At 42.2% G+C, this 15653-nt stretch overlaps 1 protein-coding gene across 2 annotated transcripts in view; it reads right to left on the bottom strand.

Moving 5' to 3' along the window:
* Positions 1-2911: 2911 nt before the first annotated feature.
* LOC129659069 (cullin-1-like) overlaps positions 2912-15653 on the bottom strand; it is a 120646-nt gene continuing 107904 nt past the window's right edge. For both annotated transcript variants that reach the window (XR_008717778.1, XR_008717779.1), the window contains exon 4: positions 2912-3698. The gene's annotated coding sequence lies outside the window, so the exon portion shown is untranslated. The remainder of the gene's footprint in view (positions 3699-15653) is intronic.

The raw sequence follows: 15653 nt of genomic DNA, 5'->3' as shown, positions 1-15653 counted from the left end.
CTCTTATACACTAACAATGAAAAATCAAAGGAGAAATTAAGGAAACAATCCCATTTACCATAGCTACAAAAAGAATAAAATACCCAGGAATAAACCTACCTAAAGTGACAAAAAGACCTGTATGCAGAAAACTATAAGACACTGATGAAAGAAATCAAAGATGACACAAACAGAGAGAGATACCATGTTCTTGGATTGTAAGAATCAACACTGTGAAAATGACTATACTATCCAAAGCAATCTACAGAGTCTATGCAATACCTATCAAACTACCAACAGTATTTTTCACAGAACTAGAACAAAAAATTTCACAATGTGTATGGAAACACAAAAGACTCTGAATTGCTAAAGCAATCTTGAGAAAGAAAAACAGTCAGGAATCAGCCTCCCTGATTTCAGACCATAACACAGAGCTACAGCAATCAAAGACAGTTTGGAAAGCATACAAGCACAAAACAGAACACAGATTAATGGAACAGAGAGAAAACCCAGATAAACCCACACATCTCAAGTCAAAGACAAGGGAGGCAAGAATATACAGTGGAGAAAAGACAGCCTTTTCAATAAGTGGTGCTGGGAAAACTGGACAGCTACATGTAAAAGAATGATATTAGAATAATTCCTAACACCATATACAAAAATAAACTCAAAATGGATTCAAGACTTAAATGTAAGGCCAAACACTATAAACTCTTAGAGGGAAACACAGGCATTACATTCTTTGACATAAACCACAGTAAGATCCTTTTTGACCCACTTCCTAAAGTAATGAAATAAAGTAACAGAAATAAATAAAAGGGACCTAATTAAACTTAAGAGCTTTTGAATACCAAAGGAAATCATAAATAAGATGAAAAGACAACTCAGAATTGGAGAAAATATCTGCAAATGAGACAACTGATAAAGAATTAATTTCCAAAATATACAAGCAGCTCATGCAGCTCAATATAAAAAACAAACAACTCAATCAAAAAATGGGCCAACTACCTGAACAGACATTTCCCCAAAGAAGACATGCAGATGGCCAACAAACACATGAAAAGATGCTCAACATCATTCATTATTAGAAAAATACAAATCAAAGCTACAAAGAGATATTATCTCTCATAGGTCAGAATGGCCATCATCAAAAAATCTATAAACAATAAGTGCTGGAAAGGGTGTGGAGAAAAGGGAACTCTCTTACAATGTTGGTGGAAAAGTACACTGATACTATCACTATGGTGAACAGTATGAAGGACTCCGGAGAATAGCAAAGAGAAATTAGAAAGCCTTCTTAAGTGAACAATGCAAACAATTAGGAGAACAAGAGAATGGGAAAGGCTAGAGATCTCGTCAAGCAAACTGGAGCTATCAAGGGAACATTTCATGCAAAGATGGCACGATAAAGGACAGAAATGGTAAAGACCTAACAGAAGCAGAAGAGATTAAGAAGAGGTGGAAAGAATATACAGAAGAACTATACAAAAAAAGGTCTTAATGACCCAGATAACCACAATGGTGTGGTCACTCACCTAGAGCCAGACATCCTGGAGTGAGAAGTCAAGTGGGCCTTAGAAAGCATCACTACAGACAAAGCTAGTGGAGGTGATGGGATTCCAGCTGAGTTATTCCAAATCCTAAAACATGATGCTGTTAAAGTGCTACACTCAATATTCCAGCAAATTTGGAAAACTCAGCAGTGGCCACAGGACTGGAAAAGGTCAGTTTTCATTCCAATCCTAAAGAAAGGCAATGCCAAAGCATGTTCAAACTAATGTACAATTAGGCTCATTTCACATGCTAGCAAGGTAATGCTCAAAATCCTTCAAACTAGACTTTAGCACTATGTGAACTTCCAAATGTACAATCTGGGTGTAGAAAAGGCAGAGGAACCAGAGATCAAATTGCCAACATTTGTTGGATCATAGAGAAAGCAAGGGAATTAAAAAAAAAAGAAAACCCCATCTACTTCTGCTTCATTGACTTCATTGATGCTAAAGCCTTTGACTGTATGCATCACAACAAACTGTGGAAAAGTCTTAAAGAGATGGGAATACCAGGCCACCTTACCTGTCCTGAGAAACCCATATGCAGGACAAGAAGCAACAGTTAGAACCAGAAATGGAACAACTGACTGGTTGAAAATTGGGAAAGGAGTATATCAAGGCTGTATATTGTCCACCTGCTTATTTAATTTCTATGCAGAGTACATCATGCAAAATCCTGAGCTGGATGAATCACAAGCTGGAATCAAGATTTCTGGGAGAGATATGAACAACCTCAGATATGTAGATGACACCACCCTTATGGCAGAAAGAGAGGAACTAAAGAGCCTCTTGATAAAAGTGAAAGTAGAGAGTGAAAAAGCTGGTTTAAACATTAAAAAAAACTAGGATCATGGCATCTGATCCCATCACTTCATGGCAAAGAAGAAGAGGACAGGACAAATTGAGACAGTAGCATTGACATATACACTACCATGCATAAAATCAATAGCTAGTGAGAAGCTGCTGTATGACACAGGCAGCCCAGCCAGGTGTGCTGTGACGACCTCAAGAGCTGAGATGGTGGGTGGGAAGGAGACACGGGAGGGAGGACATATACTTGTACAGAGAGCAGATTTCAGGGTTTCCCAGATGGCACTAGTGGTAAAGAACCCGCTTGCCAATGCTGGAGATATAAGAGATGTAGGTTCAATCCCTGGGTCGCAAAGGTCCCCTGTAGGAGGGCACGGCAACCCACTCCAGTATTCCTGCCTAGAGAATCTCATGGACGGGGAGCCTACGGGCTACAATCCTTAGGGTCGCAAAGAGTCAAGACACAACTAAAGCAATTTAGCAAACATGCATAGCTGATTCACATTGTTGTACAGCAGAAACTAGCACAACACTGTAAAGTAATTATACTCCAATTAAAAAAAAAAAAGAAATGCAAAGGAACAAGTAAAATTGTCTCTATTTGCAGATGACATGGTTTTATATACAGAAAATCCTAAAGTCAGTGCTAAAAAAAAAAAACCCTGTTAGATTTAACCAACTAATTCAGTGAAGCTGCAAAATACATAAAATAAACATCCAAAAATTAGGAGCATTTCTACACAGTAACAATGAATTATTTGAAAAAGAAATAAAATGATCACATTTACAGTAACATAAGTCAATAAAATACTTAGAACCAGCAAATTCATTAATGTTGCAGAATATAAAATAAGCATACATAAATTAGGAGCATTTCTAAGCAGTAACATGAATTATCTGAAAAAAGAAATAAAATGATCACATTTACAATAGTATCAATCAATAAAATACTTAGGAATAAATTTAACCAAGGAGAGTAAAGATTTCTATACTGAAAACTGCAAGACATCAATGAAAGAAATTAAAGACACGAATGAATAGAAAAATATTTTCAGTGTTTTCACTGATGGAAAAAATACTGTTAAAATGTTCATACTACTGAAAGCCATCTATTTGCTGTTGTTACTGAGTCCCTAAGTCATGTCTGACTCTTTGTGACCCCATGGACTGCAGCATGTCAGGTTCCACTCTCCTTCACCATCTCTTGGAATTTGCTCAAATTCATGTTCATTGAATTGGTGGTGCCATCCAACCATCTCATCTTGTGCCTCTCCGTATCCTCCTGCCTTCAATCCTTCCCAGCATCAGGGTCTTTTCCAATGAATCAGCTCTTCATCATCCATAAATTCAGTGCAATTCCTATCAAGACCCCAATAGTATTTTTTAAACAGAAGTATAAAAAACAATTCTAATAAGTATATGGAACCACTGCTGCTGCTGCTGCTAAGTCGCTTCAGTCGTGTCCGACTCTGTGTGACCCCATAGACGGCAGCCCACCAGGCTCCACCATCCCTGGGATTCTCCAGGCAAGAACACTGGAGTGGGTTGCCATTTCCTTCTCCAATGCAGGAAAGTGAAAAGTGAAAGTGACGTCGCTCAGTCCTGTCCGACTCCTCAAGACCCCATGGACTGCAGCCCACCAGGCTCCTCCGTCCATGGGATTTTCCAGGCAAGAGTACTGGAGTGGGGTGCCATTGCCTTCTCCAATATGGAACCACAAAAGAACCCAAATAGCCAAATCAATCCTGAGAAAGAAGAACAGAGTGGGAGACATCACACTTCCTGGTTTCAAGCTATATTATAAAGCTATAGTAATCAAAATAAGGTACTAGCCAACCAGGACTGGCTGCTGTACAGCAAAGGGAACTCTGTTCGATGTTATGTAACAACCTAGATGGGAAAGGAATTTGAAGATGAATAGACTCAAGTCTATGTATAACTGAATCACTTTGTGTACACCTGAAACTAACACAACATTGTTAATCAGCTATACTTCAATATAAAGTAAAAAATTAAAATATGGTACTGGCATAAAAATAGACATACAGATCAGTGGAACAGAATAAACCCATGCGTATACAGTAAACTGGGTTTCCCAATTGGTAAAGAAACCATCTGAAATCCAGGAAACTCAGGTTTGATCCCTGGGTTGGGAAGATCCCCTTGAGAAGGAAATGGCTGCCCGCTCCAGTATTCTTGCCTGAAGAATTCCATGGGCAGAGGAGCCTGGTGGGCTACAGTAGACCATGGGGTTGCAGAGAGTAGGACACGACTGAACAACTAATACTTTCACTTTCATACAGTAAACTAACATGTGACAAGGGTGCCAAAAAAACTCCACAGAGAAAAGACAGTCTCTTCAGTAAACAGAGCTTAGAAAACCGAATATTCACATGTAAAACAATGAAACTACTAATAGATCACCTATCTTACAGCACTCACAAAAACTAACTCAAAATGCATTACAGACTTAAATGTATGACAGGAAAGAACAAAACTCCTAGAAGAAAATATAGGCAACGGGAATCGGCCTTAGCAATGATTTATATATATGTGTATATATATATGATACCTAAAGCACAGCAACAAAATCACAAATAAACAAGCAGGGCTATAACAAACTGAAAAGCTTCTGCACAGCAAAGCAAAGTCAACAAAATGAAGACAACCTACAGAATGGGAAAAAACTATTTGTAAGCCATATAACAGAGAAGCGACTAACAACAAAAATATATGAAGAATTCATACAATTCAATAGCAAAAAAACAAACAATCCAATTTAAAAATGGACAAAGAAGCTGAATAGACATTTTCCCAAAGAAGATGTACGAATACGAAAAGGTGCTTACATCACTAATCAGCAGGGAAATGCAAATCAAAAATCTCAATGAGATAACATCTAAAGATTGTTACAATGGCTAGCACCAAAAAGACAAGAGATAAATGCTAGAGAAGATGTGGAGAAGAGTCCTATGTATTGATGGTGGGATTATAAACTGGCACAGCCAGTATGGAAAACAGTATGAATGTTCCTCAAAAAATTAAAAATTTAACTACCATGCCATGCCATGCCATGCCAAGTCACTTCAGTCAAGTCCGATTCTTTGCGACCCGATGGATGGTAGCTCACCAAGCTTCTCATGGGATTCTCCACGTAAGAATACTGGAGTGAGTAGCCATTCCCTTCTCCAGAGGACCAAGTCCACTTGTATGAACATATTTTAAGGAAATGAAAACACTACGTGGAAGAGGTATCACTTGCACTCTCAAGTTCATAGCAAGCATTATTTACCATGGGTTGGAAGGAAGTAACCTAACTGTCCATTGATGGCTAAATGGATAAAGAAAATGAGATACATAAACACAAGATAGATATTAGTCAGCCATAAAAGAAGGCAATCCTGAAATTTGAGGCCTTTGAGGTTAATTAGGATAAGTAAGTTAAACAGAGGAAGACCAATTCTATATAGTCTCAGTTATTTGGAGAAACTAAAAACAAACAACCCCCACAAACCCTAACCAAACTCATGGAAAAAGAGATCAGATTTACATTCATCAGAAATGGGGGGAACAGGGTAGATAGAGGTGATCAACAGGTATAAACAGTTAAAAGATGAATAAATAAAAATCATTATGCACAACTTGGTAACTGCAATCAACACTGCTGTGGAGTATATTTGATAGTTATTAAGAGTAGATTCTAAGAGTTCTCATCACAAGCAAAACATCTTTTTTTTGTTGTCTCAATATGAGAAGATGGATGTCATCTCAACTTATTGTAGTGATCATTTCACAATATATGTAAGTCAAATCATTATTCTGTATACCTTAAACTCAGAACTGTACATCAATTATATATACCTCAACAAAACTGTAAAATAAATTAAAATGCATTTGTTCCCTCTAATAACTCTTATTTCTCTGAATTAATTCTAATAAGTTTAATTTTCAGAAGACCAGAGACAACATTCTGTGTGGAAAACTGTTTTGTTTTTTAATATCTGCAACAGACATAAGACGTTATTATAAGTGAAATTGTTTGTTTCCTAAACCCTTTCCTCTGTTAAAATCTAGAATTAGGGGTGTAAGCATGTGAATCCAGGGATCCCTTACTTTTCAAATGACTACTTTACACATTCTCTGTGTAAAGTCCTATCTGAGGGCAATGGTAATAAAGAAGCCAAACTGTCTGAAACTGAATCCTGGCCCCACTGCTCCCTACTATGTGACCCTGAGCATGTGAGCCTCTCTAAGCTTCATAATTTCTCTCTAAAACAAGGATAACATAATGTCACCTTCCTACAACTGTTGCAAGGATTCAGTGAGTCATTATACATCACGTGACTATGTCCCTGACATATAGTAAGTGTAACGGAAGGTTCAGCTACTGTAGTGTGATGATAGCGACGGTGGTGATGATGCTGCTGCTGGCAACGATGCCATTAGATGTACTGCAGAGGAAAGAGCTGAAGAGGAAAGCTTCTCTTACCTCCGGAGGAAGAAGCAAGGAGATGGGGAAAAAGACAAGTTAAGTATTTATCCATAGTTCAAAAACAAAGCAAAACTGAGTACTGTAGCAGATATGTAACTAGGGGGAGCAGCTACCCCAGCAGTGCTCCAGTTTGTCTCTGTTGTGGCATAATTATTAACTGCATTCCACTGCACCTTCAGGATTGACCTATGGTCACTGGAAATAAGGACAACCTGCTATGAGAGGCTAGGAGATAGACCTCGGGACTCAAAAGAGGAAAAGACTTCTGACCTGGCCCATAAAAGGAATGGTTAGGAAAGGAAAGCCATTTCTGTGAAATGGAAATGGGCAGGGGAAGACTAACTTTTCCTTGAGTTTTCAGCAAAGCAGAAAGGATAAAAATTCTGCAAGATCTTTTTCAATCCACCTCCTAGAGTAGTAAAAATAAAAACACAAACAAACAATTGGGACCTAATTAAACTTAGAGATTTTGCTCAGGAAAGGAAACCATAAACAAAATACAAAAACAACCCTCAGAATGGCAGAAAATATTTGCAAATGAAGCAACTGACAAGGGATTAATCTCCAAAATGCAAATAGCTCATGTAACTCAGGATCAGAAAACAAACAACCAAATCAAAAAATGGGCAAAGATCTGATAGACATTTTTGCCACAGAAGACACAGATGGCTAAGAAGCACGGGAGCAGTGAGCCAGCAAGGGAACCTGTTGTTTGCCCTTGCTCCCCTGATATGGGGCTCCGGCAGCAGGGGCCCCATAAAACCTTGCCTGAATTTCCTATCTGGCCTCTGATCAATTTTTACTAATGAAGGAGGAACAAGAGCCCTGGTTGGTAACAAAATTAGGGTTGCCTGATGTAGGCCTTGTCCCATTTAGAGAAAGGATCTGGACACCTCTGGAATCATTGAACGCAGCTTCCCCGTGGGTGACAAGTGGCCACCTGAGCCTCTTGTTTCCGAGTCACAAGGTAAGTCTGCCTTCCTGGCCCCTGGGAGCTCAGAACCTTCCTTCAGGCCATGCTTTCTTTCACCCTCCCCTTTGTCCATCTTCCCTCACCACTTTCTCTTGCCCCTTCGCCCCCTTCCCTCTCCTAAAATCTCTGCTTCTCCTCTCTGTCCTCTTCCCCTTCTGTCCTATCCTGAGAGAGCGGCCATTGGGCAGCCACAGCCTCATTCCTCTCAGCCTGTGTCACCTGCTCCCTCTGGCCAGCAATGGCTCCCGCTGACAGGTGACAGGACAGGTGGGAGAGGCTCGCCTCACACCCTGGCATATCTTGGTCCAGCGGGCTCTCCCTGGCCAAACATTTGTGAGAATGATAGAGGTTCAAACCATTAGACAGGACGTTAGCCATGAGCAACCAAAGGCGGCCCTGTTGACTGAATGTCCAATAGCCGCCCAATTTTGCCAAGCTATTCACCAACCCTGCCCCAAACATGCCCCCATCAGTATTCTAAAATGGTCAAGGGCCCAGAAAAATTCCCCACTGGCCAACTGGAAGGACTTTCCCCACTCTGGTGCATGCACGCACTCCATGCTATCGTGTCCTTAGATATCCTTTGGTGGCCACTGGGTTCATTAAGTGTTCATAAATATTCTGTGAGTACATACATCCAATTATAACAGACTGAATTATGGGAGGGACATGCACACCGGTCTTGTTATACAATCTGTAGCTGTCAATTAAGACTGTCAATTAAGCCTCCTGGATAATGGAAAAACTTTACCTTAAAAACTCTACACCCCCGTCCTTTGGTGCCATTGCACTCCTTGGCCTGGCCCACCTCTCTCCTGAGGTGTCTCTCTGTTCTGTCCTTATTGTCAATAAACTCTCTCACAATAGGTAAGACCTCAGATTCATCTCTGCGTCCTCACCAAGAACTGAGGACCAGGGAAGGAGGGGTTTCCAGAGACTCTTCTGCTAACAAAACCTCGTAGAGTGTAGTGGCCAGAAGTACGATCATCTCAGTATTCTCACTGTTCTTTTCTCTGCCAGTAAGAAAAGTCCTACTGGGAATGGGCTGAAGTGGCAGATTCTGCATACTAGTGTTCATGTGGGTGAGAGTCCCACCTGTGGGTAGGAGACCCACAGACAACGGACAACTGTCTGGTTTCCAGGCTTGATCAGCTCTGTGGGTATTCACTGGCCTCTTCTGGAAGCACACAGGTTGGTGCCTGAATAGAGACCCACAGCAGGGTGGGCTGAAGCAGCGATCTCTTTCTTTCTGTCTCTTTTTTGTCTCTTTTGTGTCCCTCCTCTTTTTACCTCTCCCTTGGTCCTCATTCCTGCACTCCTGCCCCACCTTGAAAATTTCTTGTTTGGGTCTTTAAGTTTTGTGGTTGGCATTTTTGTGCTGTAGTTTTATGTGTCCAACTGCTCCTGCAAGTCTCTGACAACACTGTGGGCAAGGCAGAGTGCTTCAGCCTGGAAATACACAGCCCACACTGCCTGAGACTCCAGCCTTGGGTCACTGAGTGGAGTGGGATTTTAAAGAAAAGGCAGGAGCTTGAACATTTCCCTCCTCTGCTGTTGCAGTGAGACTATTCTACCCGGGCTCTCAGGACTGCCTGATTCATCTCCAGTCCCCCAGACTGAGGAAAAATAAGAAAGAGGGCCATTTTGAATTCAAGCAGAAATGCTTGATAGAATATTGCAATATTAATTGCTAAACAGGTCTCAATTTACTTACTTTTGTCTTCATGGGAGAGAGAAATTGAGCTGTTCAGTGCCACCTTGAGATGTTTTGTTACCAGTTTACAGAATGTTAATGTGGAGAGCAGTTCATGGAAAGTGGGATGTGTGTTTTCAGAAAAGAAGGTATGAAGAGTAGAAATACAGTTTGTTGAAAGGAATAAGGGTGATTTTGCCTCAGTGCTGGCTATTTCTGAATGTGGAAAGAATAAGGGACAGAATGTGGCTATAGGAAGTTGCAGAAGGTTTGTAGAAGATGAATAGTGAGGAAAGAATTTTGTATGTGCCAGAATTTTCTATGGTTAGATTAAATTTAACTAGGTAAATGGATTTTATTAAGAGTAGGCTAATGCAAGACTGGATTTGATTTCTCTCTTGTAAGAGAACAAGTTTTCCTGGAATGCTACTTTTGGTAGCAGATTGTGTGAGTTCCTATGTCTTTTAGTGATCTGCATATCTGGGGAGGCCTTACAAATAGCTGTGAAAAGAAGAGAAGTGAAAAGCAAAGGAGAAAAGGAAAGATATAAACATCTGAATGCAGAGTTTCAAAGAATAGCAAGAAGAGACAAGAAAGCCTTCTTCAGCAATCAATGCAAAGAAATAGAGGAAAACAACAGAATGGGAAAGACTAGGGATCTCTTCCAGACAATCAGAGATACGAAAGGAACATTTCATGCAAAGATGGGCTCGATAGAGGACAGAAATGGTATAGACCTAACAGAAGCAGAAGATATTAAGAAGAGATGGCAAGAATACACAGAAGAACTGTACAAAAAAGATCTTCACGACCCAGATAATCACGATGGTGTGATCACTGACCTAGAGCCAGACATCCTGGAAGGTGAAGTCAAGTGGCCCTTAGAAAGCATCACTACGAACAAAGCTAGTAGAGGTGATGGAATTCCAGTTGAGCTCTTTCAAATCCTGAAAGATGATGCCGTGAAAGTGCTGCACTTAATATGCCAGCAGATTTGGAAAACTCGGCAGTGGCCACAGGCCTGGAAAAGGTCAGTTTTCATTCGAATCCCAAAGAAAGGCAATGCCAAAGAATGCTCAAACTACCGCACAATTGCACTCATCTCACATGCTAGTAAAGTCATGCTCAAAATTCTCCAAGCCAGGCTTCAGCAATACGTGAACCGTGAACTTCCTAATATTCAAGCTGGTTTTAGAAAAGGCAGAGGAACCAGAGATCAAATTGCCAACATCTGCTGGATCATAGAAAAAGCAAGAGAGTTCCAGAAAAACATCTATTTCTGTTTTATTGACTATGCCAAAGCCTTTGACTGTGTGGATGACAATAAACTGTGGAAAATTCTGAAAGAGATGGGAATACCAGACCACCTGATCTGCCTCTTGAGAAATTTGTATGCAGGTCAGGAAGCAACAGTTACAACTGGACATGGAACAACAGACTGGTTCCAAATAGGAAAAGGAGTACATCAAGGCTGTATATTGTCACCCTGCTTATTTAACTTCTATGCAGAGTACATCATGAGAAACGCTGGGTTGGAAGAAGCACAAGCTGGAATCAAGATTGATGGGAGAAATATCAAAACCTCAGATATGCAAATGACACCACCCTGATGGCAGAAAGTGAAGAGGAACTCAAAAGCCTCTTGATGAAAGTGAAAGAGGAGAGTGAAAAAGTTGGCTTAAAGCTCAACATTCAGAAAACTCAGATCATGGCATCTGGTCCCATCACTTCATGGGAAATAGATGGGGAAACAGTGGAAATAGAGTCAGACTTTATTTTTGGGGGCTCCAAAATCACTGCAGATGATGACTGCAGCCATGAAATTAAAAGACACTTACTCCTTGGAAGGAAAGTTATGACCTACCTAGATAGCATATTCAAAAGCAGAGACATTACTTTGCCAACAAAGATTCGTCTGGTCAAGGCTATGGTTTTTCCAGTGCTCATGTATAGATGTGAGAGTTGGACTGTGAAGAAGGCTGAGCGCCAAAGAATCGATGCTTTTGAACTGTGGTGTTGGAGAAGACTCTTGAGAGTCCCTTGGACTACAAGGACATCCAACCAGTCCATTCTGAAGGAGATCAGCCCTGGGCTTTCTTTGGAAGGAATGATGCTAAAGCTAAAACTCCAGTACTTTGGCTGCCTCATGCGAAGAATTGACTCACTGAAAAAGACTCTGATGCTGGGAGGGATTGGGGGCAGGAGGAGAAGGGGACGACAGAGGATGAGCTAGCTGGATGGCATCACTGACTCGATGGACGTGAGTCTGAGTGAACTCTGGGAGTTGGTGATGGACAGGGAGGCCTGGCGTGCTGCGATTCATGGGGTCGCGAAGAGTCGGACACGACTGAGTGACTGATCTGATCTGATATCATGTTTACTCTGGCCCTCTGCTGCACCCCAGATGAAAAGGAAGGTATATTGAGAAAGGGTAGGGAACAAACAGATGGCCTACTGGCCACCAATCCACACCACATTTATCAGCTGGGTGGAGCTGCAACGCCAGAACATGACCTACACTGGAACTATGAAGATCGAGTAAGCCAGTCAGGATGAGATATATATTACTTGTTGTCAGAAGGAATGAAAAGGCATATGATGAAGCCTATAAATTATGATTAGATTTGTGAGGTTACACAGGAAAAAGATGACAATGTAGCAGTCTTCCTGAGCTGGGTGACAAGCATTCCGGAAGGACACTGGTATCCATCTTGAGTCCACAGGAGGGAGGGCACTACTGGCCATGCATTTTATCACCCAGGCTACTCCTGGTATCTGGAGAAAATTTCAAAAGCTTGAGGCTGGACCCCAAAACCCACAGTCAACCTTCTTGGTAGAGGAGGCCTTCAGGGTCTCTAACAACCAAGATTTAATGGCAGAGACCAATGAGGATAGGAGGCTAGTGAAGAGAATGCAGCTTTTGACTGCTCTGATTTCGTACCACCTTAAGGAAACCCTGGAGTCAAAGCAGGACAGTCCACCAAGAAGCCGCCTGGGCCCGAACCACTGTGCCTACTGTCAGAGGGAGGGGCACTGGCAGGGGGAATGCCCTGAGCACCCTCCTTTGGGATGCCCAAGAGAGAACCCCAACATGCCCTCAGTTCAGTTCAGTTGCTCAGTCATGTCCGACTTTTTGCAACCCCATGAATCGCAGAACGCCAAGCCTCCCTGTCCATCACCAACTCCCAGAGTTCACTCAGACTCACGTCCATCGAGTCAGTGATGCCATCCAGCCAGCTCATCCTCTGTCGTCCCCTTCTCCTCCTGCCCCCAATCCCTCCCAGCATCAGAGTCTTTTCCAGTGAGTCAACTCTTCGCATGAGGCAGCCAAAGTACTGGAGTTTCAGCTTTAGCATCATTCCTTCCAAAGAAATCCCAGGGCTGATCTCCTTCAGAATGGACTGGTTGGATCTCCTTGCAGTCCAAGGGCTCCTCAAGAGTCTTCTCCAACACCACAGTACAAAAGCATTAATTCTTCGGTGCTCAGCTTTCTTCACAGTCCAACTCTCACATCCATACATGACCACAGGAAAAACCATAGCCCTGACTAGACGAATCTTTGTTGGCAAAGTAATGTCTCTGCTTTTGAATATGCTATCTAGGTTGGTCATAACTTTCCTTCCAAGGAGTAAGTGTCTTTTAATTTCATGGCAGCAATCACCATCTGCAGTGATTTTGGAGCCCATAAAAATAAAGTCTGATACTGTTTCCACTGTTTCCCCATCTATTTCCCATGAAGTGATGGGACCAGATGCCATGATCTGAGTTTTCTGAATGTTGAGCTTTAAGCCAACTTTTTCACTCTCCTCTTTCACTTTCATCAAGAGGCTTTTGAGTTCCTCTTCACTTTCTGCCATCAGGGTGATGTCATATGCATATCTGAGGTTATTGATATTTCTCCCGGTGATCTTGATTCCAGCTTGTGCTTCTTCCAGCCCAGCGTTTCTCATGATGGATTCTGCATAGAAGTTAAATAAGCAGGGTGACAATATACAGCCTTGATGTACTCCTTTTCCTATTTGGAACCAGTCTGTTGTTCCATGTCCAGTTCTAACTGTTGCTTCCTGACCTGCATATAGGTTTCTCAAGAGGCAGGTCAGGTAGTCTGGCATTCCCATCTCTTTCAGAATTTTCCACAGTTTATTGTGATCCACACAGAGTGTGAAGTCAAGTGGGCCTTAGAAAGCATCACTACGAACAAAGCTAGTGGAGGTGATGGAATTCCAGTTGAGCTCTTTAAAATCCTGAAAGATGATGCTGTGAAAGTGCTGCACTCAATATGCCAGCAGATTTGGAAAACTCAGCAGTGGCCACAGGCCTGGAAAAGGTCAGTTTTCATTCCAATCCCAAAGAAAGGCAATGCCAAAGAATGCTCAAACTACCACATAATTACACTCATCTCATACGCTAGTAAAGTAATGCTCAAAATTCTCCAAGCCAGGCTTCAGCAGTACGTGAACTGTGAACTTCCAGATGTTCAAGCTGGTTTTAGAAAAGCCAGAGGAACCAGAGATCAACACGCCCTAGTTCCTTGCAAATCTCTCAGATGAGGGATTCTCCTGACTGACAGGGTCTGAGTGCCTGCCCAGCCCCAGATCCATCATCATTACTCCAGTGGAGCCTCAGGTCACCTTAGATGGAGCAGGTAGACAAACTGAATTTCTTGTATACCTTGGAGCCACCTGCTCTGTTCTGGCTTAGGCAACTAGCCCCCTTTTCCAACTGTGACTGTATTGTGACAAGAGTTGATGATGAACAGTCAAAGGTAAATTGATTTAGGTCTCCCCTTGCTTGCAGAATTAGTGAGTATCATTATTACTCACTCCTTTTTGTGTATACCAGAATACTCTGTTCCCCTCCTTGGAAGATATTTGCTAAATAAGTTAGAAACCAGTATAGTCTTAGGACAGGGTGAAATCCAAGGAAGTAAAGAATCTGAACAGACAGATGTATCTGTCTGTATATGTATCTATTGTACCTATTATATAGTATCCTAAACGATCCACTGGTTGGCCATCAAAATATTCCCTAAGATGAAAGTGAAAGTGTTAGTCACTCAGTCACGTTCAACTCTTTGCAACCCCATGGACTAGAGCCTGTCAGGATCCTCTTGGGGATCTCCCAACCCAGGGATTGAACCTACAGGCTGATCGAATTACAGGTAGATTCTTTACCATCTGGGCCCTTAGGGAAGATATCCCTAAGATACCCTCCAAGAAATTAGAGAACAGGTAGATCCTACAGTTTTGGACACCTTAGTGCAGGAATGGCAAAACATCCTTCCCCAATAAAAATACAGTCAAGGCCTGGGGAAAATACCCCTGGAAAAGATGATATCCTTTAAAGCCTGGGGCCCTGAGGGGTATCAAACCTTTGGCTCAGCAAATTTCAAAAACACGGACTCATTCAGTTCAGTTCAGTTCAGTCGCTCAGTCGTGTCAGACTCTTTGCGACCCCATGAATCGCAGCACACCAGGCGTCCCTGTCCATCACCATCTCCCGGAGTTCACTCAAACTCACGTCCATCGAGTCAGTGATGCCATCCAGCCATCTCATCCTCTGTCATCCCCTTCTCCTCCTGCCCCCAATCCCTCCCAGCATCAGAGTCTTTTCCAATGAGTCAACTCTTCGCATGAGGTGGCCAAAGTACTGGAGTTTCAGCTGTAGCATCATTCCTTCCAAAGAAATCCCAGGGCTGATCTCCTTCAGAATGGACTGGTTGGATGTCCTTGCAGTCCAAGGGACTCTCAAGAGTCTTCTCCGCCCTGCCAATTCCCTTGCGACACCCCAATTCTTCCTGCACAGAAGCCTAGTGGGGAGAATCAGTTTGTGCAAGACTTAGGAGCCGTGAATGGGGCAGTCGTCCCTATTCACCCACTTGTGCCAAACCCATATAACCTCCTCACCCAAGTGCCAGGGAGCACCCAGTATTTCTGTTTTGGACCTCAGAGATGCATTTTTCTGTATTCCCCTACATCCAGGCTCTCAATAGCTTTTGGCCTTTGAGTGGAGAGACCCTGACAGCCTGGAGGCTCCCCAGTATATACAGGACAGTGCTTTCACAGGATTTTCAGGATAGCACCCATTTTTCTGGAAATGCGTTAGCAAGGGAACTGAGGGAACCGAGCCTGGAGAATGGAACTCTGCTACAATATG

The sequence above is a fragment of the Bubalus kerabau genome, chromosome 8 (assembly GCF_029407905.1).
Source record: "Bubalus kerabau isolate K-KA32 ecotype Philippines breed swamp buffalo chromosome 8, PCC_UOA_SB_1v2, whole genome shotgun sequence".
NCBI lineage: Eukaryota > Metazoa > Chordata > Mammalia > Artiodactyla > Bovidae > Bubalus > Bubalus kerabau.
The sequence above is the reverse complement of the archived record's forward strand: the minus strand, read 5'-3'. Positions and strand labels throughout refer to the sequence as shown.